Source organism: Pseudophryne corroboree, chromosome 12 (genome assembly GCF_028390025.1).
Source record: "Pseudophryne corroboree isolate aPseCor3 chromosome 12, aPseCor3.hap2, whole genome shotgun sequence".
Classification (NCBI taxonomy): domain Eukaryota; kingdom Metazoa; phylum Chordata; class Amphibia; order Anura; family Myobatrachidae; genus Pseudophryne; species Pseudophryne corroboree.
Genome location: NC_086455.1, coordinates 33,419,790 through 33,439,170, shown reverse-complemented (window position 1 = coordinate 33,439,170; position 19,381 = coordinate 33,419,790). Strand labels below are relative to the sequence as shown.

Genomic DNA, 19,381 nt, shown 5'->3' with positions numbered 1-19,381 from the left:
TCTATGGGGCAACCAATGATTACTTTATGGATCAGACCATACATCTTCAGTTGGGATGCAATCACGTGACCGCCACTCAGGATCCCGGTGGTCACCATGCCGACGCCGGAATCCTGAGCGATCACAATGCTGCACGATGGAATGCCGACACACAGGGCCTATTCCGGCTTGTGGGTGTCCACGACACCCATGCAGTGAGACTAGAACCTGTGGCGAGCGCATTTAATTTAATGCATTAATAGGGAGATTTTCAGTAAAGACTGCAATTTTATTCTAGGTATTACTGATCACCCGAAGCTAATATTTATTTGCAGTTGGTTAAAACACTTGCGTACAATTTGTACTATGTCATTAAATAAGTCTGCAGATATTTTTAATACATGTTCTAGCTCCTTAACAAACCTAACTCTTAGCAATAACTAGACACGCATCTGTATCTGAAGCGTACTAAGTAACAGGCTTGTGTAATTGCTATTATCGTGCAGTAATTATAGCCCACTACCTGTGCTGAAATTGCATAATGGGCAGAATTAATGAAATCCAATTGAATCATCCAAATGTGCAATTTTATGGTATGTAATTTATTAATGTGTCCTGCAGGAAAGAAGCAGCAATGACTGAAACATGTAAGCTTTCTTTGCGAATAGGAAGATTGTTTTGAAGGCGCATTTATTACATTATCCAGTTCATTTAATATCCTGATAAAAATCAGCAGCCTGAGATTTAACATTGAGGGCCAGATGTACTAAGCTTGAAAAGTGATAAATATCACTGTGATAAAGCACCAGCCAATCGGCTCCTAACTGTCATTTTTCAAACACAGCCTGTGACATGGCAGTTAGGAGCCGATTGGCTGGTGCTTTATCACAGTGATATTTATCACTTTTCAGGCTTAGTACATCTCCCCCTGAGTCACTTTTAAAATAGAATGCACCTATATACAGACGTTTCCTCAGAGTCTTAGCGTGTACACACCATATGGCATCAGAAGTCTGGTATAACTGAGACCCTCCAAGAGAAAAAGAATGCTGTTTTATTTTTCTTCAGTTCGCATTTTATTCCCATCGCTGTTGCAGTGAAACACTTCTCACAGTGGTGGTCATTCCGAGTTTATCTCTAGCTGCATTTGTTTGCAGCACAGCAATCAGGCTAAAAAACCTCAGTTCTGCGCATGCGTATGCGGTGCAATGCACACGCGCGAATTACGGGCACAACGAACGATGCAGTTTTGCACAAGGTCTAGCGATGCATTTCAGTCGCACTGGTTGCCGCAGAGTGATTGACAGGTAGTGGGCATTTCTGGGTGGCAACTGACCATTTTCAGGGAGTGTTCGGAAAAACGCAGGCGTGCCAGGGAAAACGCAGGCGTGGCTGGGCGGGTGTGTGACGTCAAATCCGGAACTGAATAGCCTGAAGTGATTGTAAGCGCTGAGTAGGTTTTGAGCTACTCTGAAACTACACAAAAATATTTTGCAGGCGCTCTGCGATAAAAACGTTTGCACTTCTGCTAAGCTAAAATACACTCCCAGTGGGTGGCGGCATAGCGTTTAAACGGCTGCTAAAAACTACTAGCGAGCGATCAACTCGGAATGACCCCCAGTATTCTATAGAAGCTGGGTTGCATTATCCACACTGGAATTAGTTTTAAACACATACAAAGTTGCAGATGAGCATAGGTATAAATACAAATGCTGCACACTGTATGAAAGCGATCAGCTTAATCTAGCAATGCAGGTTTTTTGTCACTGTCAGTTGTTTTATTTATGCAAATAAGATGCACATGTTAGGTGAAATATGCTTGACCTCCTGGTGCGCAGAGAGGTGATATGCCTTGCAACTTGATCAACAGTGTACCAGGACACATTTGTTAAACAATAACAAGGTGCTGTATGGAGCTGCATAATAAACCTTAGAATAAAAAAGCACAATTCTCTTCTGGCTCAGGTAAAGATACTATTCACAATATTGGGTCAATAGTTTCATTTTCACTGATTTACAATTATTTTTTATTTAAATAAAAACACAGTAATAAACTTTAGTTGTTTTTTTTAAACAGCAATTATGAGTCATTATGAAAGCTAAAAAAAAAATGCAAAAGTGCCTTCTTTTGAAAATTTTGACTTCAGCATGAGAAGATGGCAGTACCTGTTACCTGTGGGAGGGGGTCAACATTTTAGGATATGTTCCTTGTTGAATGCAGGCTAGGCCCTTATGCAGCTAGATCAGGTCTGGCCAACCTGTGGCTCTCCAGCTGTTGTGAAACTACAAGTAACAGCATGCCCTTCTACACTTTTGCTATTAGGAAATGCTAAAGCTGTGGCAGAGCATGCTGGGATGTGTAGTTTCACAACAGCAGGAGAGCCACAGGTTGGCCAGGCCTGACCTAGATGATTCATATTATTTAACACATATAATAAAGTTTGAGAAGGTGCAATAAGATGAGCAGTAACTGAATTTCTAAACACATTAAAAGTGTTTCCCTTGTTGGTAATGATGTGTGTGCAGGTGTTGTTATTGGAAGAGTTATGTAGGCACGCACAGGCAGATGACTCAAGCTTTGAACAGCCTAGTATACAGCTTACCATCCGATAAGCGTATGCTGCAGGTAGGCAGTGGTGCAGGGTTGCAGGAATAGATTCATGTGCAGCTCTCTCTGGAGCTAAGCACGGAGACTTGTTGTCTCCAGCATATCACATTACAGTCTCACACAAAGTTCCACTAAGGAACTAAGGGGCAAATGTATTAAGCCTGGAGAAGTGATAAAGCAGTGATAAAGAAGTGATAAGATGAAAGTGATAAAGTACCAGCCAATCAGCTCCTGACATTTTTCAAACCTGGCATTATTGGATGGTGCGTTATCACCTTCCACTTATCACTGATTTATCACTTCTCCAGGCTTAATACATAGACAAGGAACATAGAAAGCTGAAATTTTAATCCAAAATATAAAATGTCATAAAAATTGTCATAGAAAAGTACAATCCTATGGTCATACACAGAGCTGAGCTTCCCAATCCTGATGGTAATGGCAAAAATACCTTGAAAAAGATCCCTTTTCGGCTTTCTGTGTTCCTTGGTGTGGAATTTGTGTATAAAGAAAAACGGGTATGAGGAACCCACCTCTCTTTTAAGTAAGTTGGGTATGCATAATCACATCCTGATTCACTGCTTAGTTATGAAGTTCCTGGTAAAAGATACCTTTAAATGTGTCTCCTACATTACATCCTATGCTTGGTTGCATAGGGAGAGAAATCAGTAGCAGGAAAAAAAGAAGTAATAATTAGAGATGAGCGCCTGAAATTTTTCGGGTTTTGTGTTTTGGTTTTGGGTTCGGTTCCGCGGCCGTGTTTTGGGTTCGAACGCGTTTTGGCAAAACCTCACCGAATTTTTTTTGTCGGATTCGGGTGTGTTTTGGATTCGGGTGTTTTTTTCAAAAAACACTAAAAAACAGCTTAAATCATAGAATTTGGGGGTCATTTTGATCCCAAAGTATTATTAACCTCAAAAACCATAATTTACACTCATTTTCAGTCTATTCTGAATACCTCACACCTCACAATATTATTTTTAGTCCTAAAATTTGCACCGAGGTCGCTGTGTGAGTAAGATAAGCGACCCTAGTGGCTGACACAAACACCGGGCCCATCTAGGAGTGGCACTGCAGTGTCACGCAGGATGTCCCTTCCAAAAAACCCTCCCCAAACAGCACATGACGCAAAGAAAAAAAGAGGCGCAATGAGGTAGCTGTGTGAGTAAGATTAGCGACCCTAGTGGCCGACACAAACACCGGGCCCATCTAGGAGTGGCACTGCAGTGTCACGCAGGATGGCCCTTCCAAAAAACCCTCCCCAAACAGCACATGACGCAAAGAAAAAAAGAGGCGCAATGAGGTAGCTGTGTGAGTAAGATTAGCGACCCTAGTGGCCGACACAAACACCGGGCCCATCTAGGAGTGGCACTGCAGTGTCACGCAGGATGTCCCTTCCAAAAAACCCTCCCCAAACAGCACATGACGCAAAGAAAAAAAGAGGCGCAATGAGGTAGCTGTGTGAGTAAGATTAGCGACCCTAGTGGCCGACACAAACACCGGGCCCATCTAGGAGTGGCACTGCAGTGTCACGCAGGATGTCCCTTCCAAAAAACCCTCCCCAAACAGCACATGACGCAAAGAAAAAAAGAGGCGCAATGAGGTAGCTGACTGTGTGAGTAAGATTAGCGACCCTAGTGGCCGACACAAACACCGGGCCCATCTAGGAGTGGCACTGCAGTGTCACGCAGGATGTCCCTTCCAAAAAACCCTCCCCAATCAGCACATGATGCAAAGAAAAAGAAAAGAAAAAAGAGGTGCAAGATGGAATTGTCCTTGGGCCCTCCCACCCACCCTTATGTTGTATAAACAAAACAGGACATGCACACTTTAACCAACCCATCATTTCAGTGACAGGGTCTGCCACACGACTGTGACTGATATGACGGGTTGGTTTGGACCCCCCCCAAAAAAGAAGCAATTAATCTCTCCTTGCACAAACTGGCTCTACAGAGGCAAGATGTCCACCTCATCTTCACCCTCCGATATATCACCGTGTACATCCCCCTCCTCACAGATTATCAATTCGTCCCCACTGGAATCCACCATCTCAGCTCCCTGTGTACTTTGTGGAGGCAATTGCTGCTGGTCAATGTCTCCGCGGAGGAATTGATTATAATTCATTTTAATGAACATCTTCTTCTCCACATTTTCTGGATGTAACCTCGTACGCCGATTGCTGACAAGGTGAGCGGCGGCACTAAACACTCTTTCGGAGTACACACTTGTGGGAGGGCAACTTAGGTAGAATAAAGCCAGTTTGTGCAAGGGCCTCCAAATTGCCTCTTTTTCCTGCCAGTATAAGTACGGACTGTGTGACGTGCCTACTTGGATGCGGTCACTCATATAATCCTCCACCATTCTATCAATGTTGAGAGAATCATATGCAGTGACAGTAGACGACATGTCCGTAATCGTTGTCAGGTCCTTCAGTCCGGACCAGATGTCAGCATCAGCAGTCGCTCCAGACTGCCCTGCATCACCGCCAGCGGGTGGGCTCGGAATTCTGAGCCTTTTCCTCGCACCCCCAGTTGCGGGAGAATGTGAAGGAGGAGATGTTGACAGGTCGCGTTCCGCTTGACTTGACAATTTTGTCACCAGCAGGTCTTTCAACCCCAGCAGACCTGTGTCTGCCGGAAAGAGAGATCCAAGGTAGGCTTTAAATCTAGGATCGAGCACGGTGGCCAAAATGTAGTGCTCTGATTTCAACAGATTGACCACCCGTGAATCCTTGTTAAGCGAATTAAGGGCTGCATCCACAAGTCCCACATGCCTAGCGGAATCGCTCCCTTTTAGCTCCTTCTTCAATGCCTCCAGCTTCTTCTGCAAAAGCCTGATGAGGGGAATGACCTGACTCAGGCTGGCAGTGTCTGAACTGACTTCACGTGTGGCAAGTTCAAAGGGCATCAGAACCTTGCACAACGTTGAAATCATTCTCCACTGCACTTGAGACAGGTGCATTCCACCTCCTATATCGTGCTCAATTGTATAGGCTTGAATGGCCTTTTGCTGCTCCTCCAACCTCTGAAGCATATAGAGGGTTGAATTCCACCTCGTTACCACTTCTTGCTTCAGATGATGGCAGGGCAGGTTCAGTAGTTTTTGGTGGTGCTCCAGTCTTCTGTACGTGGTGCCTGTACGCCGAAAGTGTCCCGCAATTTTTCTGGCCACCGACAGCATCTCTTGCACGCCCCTGTCGTTTTTAAAAAAATTCTGCACCACCAAATTCAAGGTATGTGCAAAACATGGGACGTGCTGGAATTTGCCCATATTTAATGCACACACAATATTGCTGGCGTTGTCCGATGCCACAAATCCACAGGAGAGTCCAATTGGGGTAAGCCATTCCGCGATGATCTTCCTCAGTTGCCGTAAGAGGTTTTCAGCTGTGTGCGTATTCTGGAAAGCGGTGATACAAAGCGTAGCCTGCCTAGGAAAGAGTTGGCGTTTGCGAGATGCTGCTACTGGTGCCGCCGCTGCTGTTCTTGCGGCGGGAGTCCATACATCTACCCAGTGGGCTGTCACAGTCATATAGTCCTGACCCTGCCCTGCTCCACTTGTCCACATGTCCGTGGTTAAGTGGACATTGGGTACAACTGCATTTTTTAGGACACTGGTGAGTCTTTTTCTGACGTCCGTGTACATTCTCGGTATCGCCTGCCTAGAGAAGTGGAACCTAGATGGTATTTGGTAACGGGGGCACACTGCCTCAATAAATTGTCTAGTTCCCTGTGAACTAACGGCGGATACCGGACGCACGTCTAACACCAACATAGTTGTCAAGGCCTCAGTTATCCGCTTTGCAGTAGGATGACTGCTGTGATATTTCATCTTCCTCGCAAAGGACTGTTGAACAGTCAATTGCTTACTGGAAGTAGTACAAGTGGGCTTACGACTTCCCCTCTGGGATGACCATCGACTCCCAGCGGCAACAACAGCAGCGCCAGCAGCAGTAGGCGTTACACGCAAGGATGCATCGGAGGAATCCCAGGCAGGAGAGGACTCGTCAGAATTGCCAGTGACATGGCCTGCAGGACTATTGGCATTCCAGGGGAAGGAGGAAATTGACACTGAGGGAGTTGGTGGGGTGGTTTGCGTGAGCTTGGTTACAAGAGGAAGGGATTTACTGGTCAGTGGACTGCTTCCGCTGTCACCCAAAGTTTTTGAACTTGTCACTGACTTATTATGAATGCGCTGCAGGTGACGTATAAGGGAGGATGTTCCGAGGTGGTTAACGTCCTTACCCCTACTTATTACAGCTTGACAAAGGGAACACACGGCTTGACACCTGTTGTCGGCATTTCTGGTGAAATACCTCCACACCGAAGAGCTGATTTTTTTGGTATTTTCACCTGGCATGTCAACGGCCATATTCCTCCCACGGACAACAGGTGTCTCCCCGGGTGCCTGACTTAAACAAACCACCTCACCATCAGAATCCTCCTGGTCAATTTCCTCCCCAGCGCCAGCAACACCCATATCCTCCTCATCCTGGTGTACTTCAACACTGACATCTTCAATCTGACTATCAGGAACTGGACTGCGGGTGCTCCTTCCAGCACTTGCAGGGGGCGTGCAAATGGTGGAAGGCGCATGCTCTTCACGTCCAGTGTTGGGAAGGTCAGGCATCGCAACCGACACAATTGGACTCTTCTTGTGGATTTGGGATTTCGAAGAACGCACAGTTCTTTGCTGTGCTGCTTTTGCCAGCTTGAGTCTTTTCATTTTTCTAGCGAGAGGCTGAGTGCTTCCATCCTCATGTGAAGCTGAACCACTAGCCATGAACATAGGCCAGGGCCTCAGCCGTTCCTTGCCACTCCGTGTGGTAAATGGCATATTGGCAAGTTTACGCTTCTCCTCCGACAATTTTATTTTAGGTTTTGGAGTCCTTTTTTTTCTGATATTTGGTGTTTTGGATTTGACATGCTCTGTACTATGACATTGGGCATCGGCCTTGGCAGACGACGTTGCTGGCATTTCATCGTCTCGGCCATGACTAGTGGCAGCAGCTTCAGCACGAGGTGGAAGTGGATCTTGATCTTTCCCTAATTTTGGAACCTCAACATTTTTGTTCTCCATATTTTAATAGGCACAACTAAAAGGCACCTCAGGTAAACAATGGAGATGGATACTAGTATACAATTATGGACTGCCTGCCGACTGCAGACACAGAGGTAGCCACAGCCGTGAACTACCGTACTGTACTGTGTCTGCAGCTAATATAGACTGGTTGATAAAGAGAAGATGTCTATGTAACTATGTATGTATAAAGAAGACTGAAAAAAATCCACGGTTAGGTGGTATACAATTATGGACGGACTGCCTGCCGAGTGCAGACACAGAGGTAGCCACAGCCGTGAACTACCGTACTGTACTGTGTCTGCAGCTAATATAGACTGGTTGATAAAGAGAAGATGTCTATGTAACTATGTATGTATAAAGAAGAATGAAAAAAATCCACGGTTAGGTGGTATTACAATTATGGACGGACTGCCTGCCGAGTGCAGAGACACAGAGGTAGCCACAGCCGTGAACTACCGTACTGTGTCTGCTGCGACTGGATGATAAATGATATAAAAAATATATATATATCACTACTGCAGCCGGACAGGTATATATTATATATTATATAATGACGGACCTGCTGGACACTGTCTGTCAGCAGAATGAGTTTTATTTTTATAGAATTAAAAAAAAAAAAACACAAGTGAAGTCACACGACGAGTTTTTAACTTTTTCAGGCAATCACAATATAAGTATACTACTAACTATACTGGTGGTCAGTGTGGTCAGGTCACTGGTCAGTCACACTGGCAGTGGCACTCCTGCAGCAAAAGTGTGCACTGTTTAATTTTAATATAATATGTACTCCTGGCTCCTGCTATAACCTATAACTGGCACTGCAGTAGTGCTCCCCAGTCTCCCCCACAATTATAAGCTGTGTGAGCTGAGCAGTCAGACAGATATATAATATATATAGATGATGCAGCACACTGGCCTGAGCCTGAGCAGTGCACACAGATATGGTATGTGACTGACTGAGTCACTGTGTGTATCGCTTTTTTCAGGCAGAGAACGGATATATTAAATAAACTGCACTGTGTGTCTGGTGGTCACTCACTATATAATATATTATGTACTCCTGGCTCCTGCTATAACCTATAACTGGCACTGCAGTAGTGCTCCCCAGTCTCCCCCACAATTATAAGCTGTGTGAGCTGAGCAGTCAGACAGATATATAATATATATAGATGATGCAGCACACTGGCCTGAGCCTGAGCAGTGCACACAGATATGGTATGTGACTGACTGAGTCACTGTGTGTATCGCTTTTTTCAGGCAGAGAACGGATATATTAAATAAACTGCACTGTGTGTCTGGTGGTCACTCACTATATAATATATTATGTACTCCTGGCTCCTGCTATAACCTATAACTGGCACTGCAGTAGTGCTCCCCAGTCTCCCCCACAATTATAAGCTGTGTGAGCTGAGCAGTCAGACAGATATATATAATATTATATATAGATAATAGATGATGCAGCACACTGGCCTGAGCCTGAGCAGTGCACACAGATATGGTATGTGACTGAGTCACTGTGTGCTGTGTATCGCTTTTTTCAGGCAGAGAACGGATTATAAAGTAAACTGCACTGTCCTCACTAGTAAACTCTCTCCACTCAGTCTCTACACTTCTACAGTAACAGTACTCCTCCTAGTCAGCTCCAGTAAATCTCTCTCAGTCTCTTATAATCTAAATGGAGAGGACGCCAGCCACGTCCTCTCCCTATCAATCTCAATGCACGTGTGAAAATGGCGGCGACGCGCGGCTCCTTATATAGAATCCGAGTCTCGCGATAGAATCCGAGCCTCGCGAGAATCCGACAGCGTCATGATGACGTTCGGGCGCGCTCGGGTTAACCGAGCAAGGCGGGAAGATCCGAGTCGCTCGGACCCGTGAAAAAAAACATGAAGTTCTGGCGGGTTCGGATTCAGAGAAACCGAACCCGCTCATCTCTAGTAATAATGCCACTGTATAGGTCATTGGTACTGCCTCATCTGGAATACTGTGTCCAGTTCTGGAGACCATATCTCCAGAAGGCAATAAATACATTAGAGAGTGTACACAGAAGGGCAACTAAAATGGTGCATGGCCTACATCACAAAACTTACCCGGAAAGGCTAAAAGATCTTAACATGTATAGTATGGAGGAGAGAAGGGAAAGGGGAGACATGATAGAAACTTTCAAATATACCAAGGGTTTTAGCAAAGTTCAGGAGGGAAACATTCTTCAAAGGAAGAGAAGTATTAGAACTCTAGAACATACACTAAAACTGGAGGAAGGCAAGTTCAGGCGAAATTTAAGGAAAATGTACTTCACAGAAAGGGTGGTGGATAAGTGGAATAGCCTCCCATCAGAGGTGGTAGAGGCTAAGACTGTAGAGCAATTTAAACATGCTTGGGATAGACATATGAATATCCTTACAAAGAATTAAGGTTCAAAAAGGTTTGAGATTACCTAAAGGATAAAAAAAAGGGAAGACTAGATGAGCCAAGTGGTTCTTATCTGCTGTCAAATTCTATGTTTCTATGTTTGTATGTACATACACTTAAAGTCATTTTTGGTACGTCTTAGATATATCTTCAGTGGTGGCAAAATCCTGTACTTACCTCATCTACGATATAGAAACCACCTTTCCATTTCCGAACACATGGATATTCTGTTGTGAGATTGATCATTTAAAACAGTACTACACATTGTTGTTTTTTTGTTTTCTCTTTTGTTTATATGGTTCTGTTGGATCATCCTATCACTGTGAGGAAGGAATTTGGCCTGATTACAGATGCAAAGGACTGTATGGGTTTGATAATCCTCTGTATTGTATAATTTTATTGTGTTATTTCAGTTGTCACCTTTGATCCTATACTGCTTCCTAAAATGCCTCTGGGTGTCTGAGGATCCTTCTGTAGTCATCTGCAACACATTACCTGTAGAGTTAGTGAAGCAGTGTGTGGCTATTTTCATCCTTCATCATTGCCCCTTTTAGCTGGAAATGAAGTTTATCCACAAAGAGTCTGACTTTTCTGAGACTGGTGATGAGTAGTCTGTTATCAGGGGAGGTGTGGATTTGGAGTCAGCAGATCCTACTGTACTGTATGACCATATGCCAGTTTGAACTTTTGCCTCTCAGGAGGGGTGGTCATTCTGAAAAGCCTCCCAGTAATCAGTGGTCATTGTGCACTTTCAATGTATTGATATAAGAGGGCATTACTGCACCCTAAGCGAACTCCAACCCCCTCCAACACACATATTTGATGTCACAATGCCATGCAGAGAAGGCCTCGGGGCATGATCCTGAGAGTTAGGTGCATCCCACTATACTTGTGCTGCAGGTAACTATCCTGCAGATATGCAGGCCTTTACTGGCTCTGAAAAGGGACTCTTGTAATAAAGACAGTCCTAGTTCCCTTCATTCTTGTGGCAGCATTGAAAAAAAATCTGTTTTTCACACTATAATTTAATTTACTTCAGTTATAGATAAGACTTCATCTGCATAATTCAACCACCACCTGGTCAGGATGAGGAAGCCCAGGACCTCAGCAAATTGAAATTATGAAAACAGGTGCTTTTCTCAAGGTAATCCTATAAAATCCTCAGTTTTCCTTTTATTGCATTACCTCTGCTGCCTACGCTAATTCCTCCGCTCCCCACTTCTAATCTATCTATTAGTTGTATTATACTCCTTTCACGCTGACAAATATTTCCTGGGATATTGCACATGAGCGCGCCTCAACCCGGGTATTTGCTCAGTGTGAAAGGGTCCTGAAAGAATATCCCAGGTCAAGTGTCCCAGCATTTCATCCCAGGTCTTGATCTTGGTTGAATCCGGAATCGACCCGGGATGCGGTGCAGTGTGAACGGGTAAGCCGGGTCAAGGCGACCCGGCATTCGTTCTTTGCATAGAAGGAGTCGGTGCATGGAAATGATTATCTACAAGCACCACCTCCGGTAGCGTCAGCGGTGACGTCACCAACCAGGCAATATGTTGGGTCGCGCCGCAAGTCTGAAGGGGTCTCATTTTAGATATTTCTATTTTTTATATCTGACAACAAAGTTTTCCCTTCATTGTAAATATTTCATTTATTCTGGTTTCTTTCCAGTCTTGGCAATTCTTTTACTCTCTCCTCAATTTTTTTATCCAGTCAGGGTGAAACAACAATACAATACCTCTACCATCAGTGAATCACTATATTGTTCATTATTATTCCTGTTTGTTTGTTGTTTTTTTGGGGGGGCAGTGTCCCCCAAAATTCCTTTGGTATGTTCCTTATTCTCTATAGTTCTATTAACCACTTAACTGAAGATTTATTTTGCCAAAAATCGCTCCAAAATTGTTGGAAGGGGGGGGGGGGGGTTATGAGTGAATTAAGTGAAGAACATGACTTTAACCCTATCCTAAATGATTTTAGTAAAAAAAAAGGAAAAAAAAAAATATTTTTTTCAATTTTACATTGAAACATCGATCGGGAACATTGCGACCATCGGAACATCGGGAACATTGCGACTATCGCGGCTTTCATTTTGAAAGCCGGGAGAGCCTGCAGGTATACAGGGGGGGGGGGGGTCAGGGGGTGGCTTGGGAGGGTTCATTCACTCTCCCCAGCGGCTGCCATTGTCTGCAGCCGCTGGAGGGGGGGGGGGGATCCTGCCATGCTGACTGTTCAACAGTGATCGGCAGCATGGCAGACACAGGGGGAGAGTGCAGGGAGGCAGAGGGACCTCTGACAGCAGCAGCGGAGGGACGTTTATCTTCCCTGCCGCTGCTAACACTCTCTATCTGACTGGTCGCATCCTGTGCGACCACGTCAGATAGAGCACTTGCAGGCATGGTCGCATCTGATGCGACCATGCCAGGCAAGTGGTTAATAATTTCAAGTACAATTTCCACTTCTAATTTTTTCTTACTCTTCCATTATCTATAAGTGACTACTATTTATCACACTCATGCTAATATTCCTTTCCTTAAACTCCAGTTATTTCATGAACTGTATTACCTTCTCCTAGACCATGAATCAATTATACATTTTAAATTGCTTCCAGCTATTCTTATTTTTCCAATGTTCTTTTCATTCTTATGCATCACTTTCCTAGTCCTTATGATGTGATTTTCATTTCTCCATTCCTCCATTCAATTTGTACACTCCTTTGTCCAACCTCTCATTTGAAGACTAATTTTCCCAGTAAAACCTGATTCATTGAATAAAAGTACCAATGAGATACACAAGGAAGCATTAGTCCCAACAAAATACAGTTCATTGAGAAAATGATTCACATATACATAACTTAATATTCAGTCTGTTTTTCTTAGAGAGCCCTGGCACGTGCTTCAGTGTCTGGAATCAGGTTACTCTTTTTCGTGTGGGCATACTGCAGGCTTTGTCCCAACAAATAGGCTGCTGCTTAACTTGCAAATGACAGCTTCTATAACCTGCTCTCTGGAATATCACCTAAATAAGCATTTTAAAAGGCACAAATGTCAACTAGAAAATATACATGAACACTAATAGAGAGTGCGGGTAGAACTGCTCAAATTATGTATAAAAAAATACAATATTTTACAATTTACATACCTAGATTAGTGACAAAGTTAGTCAATATTGAACTATCTGCAATTTAAACACTTGTCTGTCTGGTCATATATGAACCAGATAGCGATGATTGGCCTTTCTTGTGAAACACACTTTTCTCTACAGCATTTAAACTTAACTGTCCCATAAACAACACAAATTTGTATCCATATGACAACTAGTTTCAACTATTTTACCTATTGCTCTATTTTGACTTCATTTAAGCATTTATCAATTTGCATATTTTTTTTGTCAATCATATTGTCCATACACTTAATTCTATTTTATTTGGTTGATATACTTAATTCTTTAGTTCCTTTATTTACTTATTATACATATTTACCCATCTTCTTTTTATTTTATTTGCTACCCATGTGTTTGCCCTTATCCAGTTGTATTCCCAATGACTAAAATTGTCCCACTCAAATGAAATAACCATTTCACATACCCTTTTATAAATGTTTCCCTTGCTCTTTCTTTTATTTTTTTTTATTTTTTTTTTGCATATCCTCTATTTTACCCTACTTGTGCCCCTCTATGAGATCTGGAAAATGTACACTGTTAAGGTCCTAAAGTTTGGAAAAATTGCTGATGACCGTCTACAGTATACTGTTAATGCTGTATTGCATAAAATATCCAATCTATAAGGAGATCAATACATGTACTTGCATTTTCACAGCTACATCCTCCTGATATTCCTCCAGACTCCCACACTTGGTGGTGGCAACATCTGGAAAATAAATAAAATATTCAGGTCAGGTGGTCTGGACTAACTGCCTCATATAATGGCTTTCTGTGATTGATAACCCCTTATATGCCTGTATTCTATATACTTTGTATAAGACAGTCAACAGTTTGTTATGTGCTAATTATGCCCCTGAATGGGTTGCCACATTCACTCTAAAATTAAGCATTTTGAAACTGCTGGTATGAAATTTTATTAAATACTCTCAAACACCTCTTAATCCTGATGCATGCTGCAATCTAGATGATGCAACTTCTAGTAACTAGAATACTTAGGCTTTACCTGGCACATTATGTCCTCAGAATGATGTTACTTCTATTTCTACTTTCACATGAAAAAAATTTCAGAGCACAATGGAGGAGTGAAGACAAGGGTAAGATTACCTTCAAGTTCCCAGAACTAAAGGGTCCTCTCATTATGGTACTTTAAACAGATTTTCAAAAGTAAAAAAAAATATCTTTTTTTTTAACTTATGTGATACCTCATAAAAGTGGAGTGTAAACCATCTATAATGGTGTTCAATAGTTACTAGTGGGTGTTGTGGCAGACCGAGATTTGTGCTGGGACCTTGTGAGAAGGAGGTACAACTACAGAAAGGTTTGGGCAGCCTGAGCCACATCATCATGAAGGCCGCCCTGCAGTCATCAGGAGGCGTGACCATCAGACGGAGATCAGGAGACGCTTCCTTCCCCAAGTGATAACATCAGACAGGAGACAGCTGCCGACAGATAGGAGAGCTTTTAAAGATCAAACATATCACACATACTGTATCATGGGCCAGAGAAAGGGCTGCCTGTTAACGGTAGAGATGAGCGGGTTCGGTTTCTCTGAATCCGAACCCGCACGAACTTCATGTTTTTTTTCACGGGTCCGAGCGACTCGGATCTTCCCGCCTTGCTCGGTTAACCCGAGCGCGCCCGAACGTCATCATGACGCTGTCGGATTCTCGCGAGGCTCGGATTCTATCGCGAGACTCGGATTCTATATAAGGAGCCGCGCGTCGCCGCCATTTTCACACGTGCATTGAGATTGATAGGGAGAGGACGTGGCTGGCGTCCTCTCCATTTAGATTAGGGTTGAGAGAGAGAGAGAGAGATTGACCTGAGGCTGTGATACTGTAGAAGAGAGTGCAGAGTTTAGTGACTGACGACCACAGTGACCACCAGACAGTGCAGTTGTTTGTTTTATTTAATATATCCGTTCTCTGCCTGAAAAAAACGATACACACAGTGACTCAGTCACATACCATATCTGTGTGCACTGCTCAGCCCAGTGTGCTGCATCAATGTATATATATATCTGACTGTGCTCAGCTCACACAGCTTATAATTGTGGGGGAGACTGGGGAGCACTGCAGTGCCAGTTATAGGTTATAGCAGGAGCCAGGAGTACATAATATTATATTAAAATTAAACAGTGCACACTTTTGCTGCAGGAGTGCCACTGCCAGTGTGACTAGTGACCAGTGACCTGACCACCAGTATATATAATATTAGTAGTATACTATCTCTTTATCAACCAGTCTATATTAGCAGCAGACACAGTACAGTGCGGTAGTTCACGGCTGTGGCTACCTCTGTGTCGGCACTCGGCAGCCCGTCCATAATTGTATATACCACCTAACCGTGGTTTTTTTTTCTTTCTTTATAGTCATACTAGTTACGAGTATACTATCTCTTTATCAACCAGTCTATATTAGCAGCAGACACAGTACAGTGCGGTAGTTCACGGCGGTGGCTACCTCTGTGTCGGCACTCGGCAGCCCGTCCATAATTGTATATACCACCTAACCGTGGTTTTTTTTTCTTTCTGTATACATACATACTAGTTACGAGTATACTATCTCTTTATCAACCAGTCTATATTAGCAGCAGACACAGTACAGTGCGGTAGTTCACGGCTGTGGCTACCTCTGTGTCGGCACTCGGCAGCCCGTCCATAATTGTATATACCACCTAACCGTGTTTTTTTTTTCTTTCTTTATACATACATACTAGTTACGAGTATACTATCTCTTTATCAACCAGTCTATATATTAGCAGCAGACACAGTACAGTGCGGTAGTTCACGGCTGTGGCTACCTCTGTGTCGGCACTCGGCAGCCCGTCCATAATTGTATATACCACCTAACCGTGTTTTTTTTTTCTTTCTTTATAGTCATACTAGTTACGAGTATACTATCTCTTTATCAACCAGTCTATATTAGCAGCAGACACAGTACAGTGCGGTAGTTCACGGCTGTGGCTACCTCTGTGTCGGCACTCGGCAGCCCGTCCATAATTGTATATACCACCTAACCGTGGTTTTTTTTTCTTTCTTTATACATACATACTAGTTACGAGTATACTATCTCTTTATCAACCAGTCTATATATTAGCAGCAGACACAGTACAGTGCGGTAGTTCACGGCTGTGGCTACCTCTGTGTCGGCACTCGGCAGCCCGTCCATAATTGTATATACCACCTAACCGTGGTTTTTTTTTCTTTCTTTATAGTCATACTAGTTACGAGTATACTATCTCTTTATCAACCAGTCTATATTAGCAGCAGACACAGTACAGTGCGGTAGTTCACGGCTGTGGCTACCTCTGTGTCGGCACTCGGCAGCCCGTCCATAATTGTATATACCACCTAACCGTGTTTTTTTTTCTTTCTTTATACATACATACTAGTTACGAGTATACTATCTCTTTATCAACCAGTCTATATTAGCAGCAGACACAGTACAGTGCGGTAGTTCACGGCTGTGGCTACCTCTGTGTCGGCACTCGGCAGCCCGTCCATAATTGTATATACCACCTAACCGTGGTTTTTTTTTCTTTCTTTATACATACATACTAGTTACGAGTATACTATCTCTTTATCAACCAGTCTATATATTAGCAGCAGACACAGTACAGTGCGGTAGTTCACGGCTGTGGCTACCTCTGTGTCGGCACTCGGCAGCCCATCCATAATTGTATATACCACCTAACCGTGTTTTTTTTTCTTTCTTTATACATACATACTAGTTACGAGTATACTATCTCTTTATCAACCAGTCTATATATTAGCAGCAGACACAGTACAGTGCGGTAGTTCACGGCTGTGGCTACCTCTGTGTCGGCACTCGGCAGCCCGTCCATAATTGTATATACCACCTAACCGTGGTTTTTTTTTCTTTCTTTATACATACATACTAGTTACGAGTATATATACAGATGTGGATAAAACCACAGGGAACCAGCGCTCAAACCCTATTTGTAGTGGTGAGTGATACGGTTATAAAGTGAAGCTAAAATCAATAATGAAAAAGCAGGTAATATACTTAAGGTTGTTTATTCTAAGATGCTGAGATACTTTCTTTCCCAACAGGTATAAATTCGGTTTAAAAGTCAATCAGTGATTGGGGCACGCTCCTGGTTTGAGCTTAAATTCTGAAGTGCAAGGTTCAATTGAAAGAACAAATGCTGTAATCTTTGTAAAGTCGAAAAAAAGAAAAAGAAAAATGCCACAAAAAAATATTAATGATAATATGTACTAAAGTCCAAACGGTTTACAAGTCTATACAGACAGCGGCGTCCCGCTAATCTGTGCTCTGAAGTGAAGGATTCTCTTGTGAAGTGATGAACAGTTGACAGCGGTAGTGTATGCTTTGGTTAGAGTGGAGAATAAGGACCCTGGACTGGCGCTATTCCTCCTGCAGCACGTCCCACAGTAGAGCGCCCGAATCAGGCCCGCTCTGTGGGGCCGCTTACCTGGGGTGTGCGCCTGTCACAGAGGCGAAGTGGACCCGGCCGGGGCTCTCCGAGCGGCTGGCCGCGCCTCTCCTCCTCCTACAGGGACTTACCTTCTCCCTTCCCCTCCGCCTTCCACTCTCCTCTGTCTCGGGCTTCTTCCGTCGCCTGGCAACCGGTTGCTTCCGGAACTCCGGATCACGTGACCGGATGGTTTGCGGAAAGGATTAGCAGTACTGTCCTTCTTTGTAGTGAATATTCGTCCTCAGTCCAATGTAGTATAGATGGGTAGCTCCAACGCGTTTCGACCTGTTAGGGTCTTCCTCCCAGAGGAAGACCCTAACAGGTCGAAACGCGTTGGAGCTACCCATCTATACTACATTGGACTGAGGACGAATATTCACTACAAAGAAGGACAGTACTGCTAATCCTTTCCGCAAACCATCCGGTCACGTGATCCGGAGTTCCGGAAGCAACCGGTTGCCAGGCGACGGAAGAAGCCCGAGACAGAGGAGAGTGGAAGGCGGAGGGGAAGGGAGAAGGTAAGTCCCTGTAGGAGGAGGAGAGGCGCGGCCAGCCGCTCGGAGAGCCCCGGCCGGGTCCACTTCGCCTCTGTGACAGGCGCACACCCCAGGTAAGCGGCCCCACAGAGCGGGCCTGATTCGGGCGCTCTACTGTGGGACGTGCTGCAGGAGGAATAGCGCCAGTCCAGGGTCCTTATTCTCCACTCTAACCAAAGCATACACTACCGCTGTCAACTGTTCATCACTTCACAAGAGAATCCTTCACTTCAGAGCACAGATTAGCGGGACGCCGCTGTCTGTATAGACTTGTAAACCTTTTGGACTTTAGTACATATTATCATTAATATTTTTTTGTGGCATTTTTCTTTTTCTTTTTTTCGACTTTACAAAGATTACAGCATTTGTTCTTTCAATTGAACCTTGCACTTCAGAATTTAAGCTCAAACCAGGAGCGTGCCCCAATCACTGATTGACTTTTAAACCGAATTTATACCTGTTGGGAAAGAAAGTATCTCAGCATCTTAGAATAAACAACCTTAAGTATATTACCTGCTTTTTAATTATTGATTTTAGCTTCACTTTATAACCGTATCACTCACCACTACAAATAGGGTTTGAGCGCTGGTTCCCTGTGGTTTTATCCACATCTGTATACTTACCATTTAAGGGGGGGTGGGACACCCCTCATTACCAGCAGCACAGCCCGCCTCAGATTAACACCTCAGTGCGCAGAGAACCCATTTCTGTATAGTTACGAGTATACTATCTCTTTATCAACCAGTCTATATATTAGCAGCAGACACAGTACAGTGCGGTAGTTCACGGCTGTGGCTACCTCTGTGTCGGCACTCGGCAGCCCGTCCATAATTGTATATACCACCTAACCGTGGTTTTTTTTTCTTTCTTTATACATACATACTAGTTACGAGTATACTATCTCTTTATCAACCAGTCTATATATTAGCAGCAGACACAGTACAGTGCGGTAGTTCACGGCTGTGGCTACCTCTGTGTCGGCACTCGGCAGCCCGTCCATAATTGTATATACCACCTAACCGTGGTTTTTTTTTCTTTCTTTATACATACATACTAGTTACGAGTATACTATCTCTTTATCAACCAGTCTATATATTAGCAGCAGACACAGTACAGTGCGGTAGTTCACGGCTGTGGCTACCTC

The 19,381-nt window shown here is 43.8% G+C and overlaps 1 long non-coding RNA gene across 1 annotated transcript in view; it reads right to left on the bottom strand.

Annotated features, from left to right (window-relative positions):
• Window positions 1-13,882: 13,882 nt before the first annotated feature.
• LOC134979894 (uncharacterized) overlaps window positions 13,883-19,381 on the bottom strand; it is a 50,803-nt gene continuing 45,304 nt past the window's right edge. The window contains exon 4 of the long non-coding RNA XR_010190295.1: window positions 13,883-13,946. This is a non-coding gene — a long non-coding RNA (uncharacterized LOC134979894). The remainder of the gene's footprint in view (window positions 13,947-19,381) is intronic.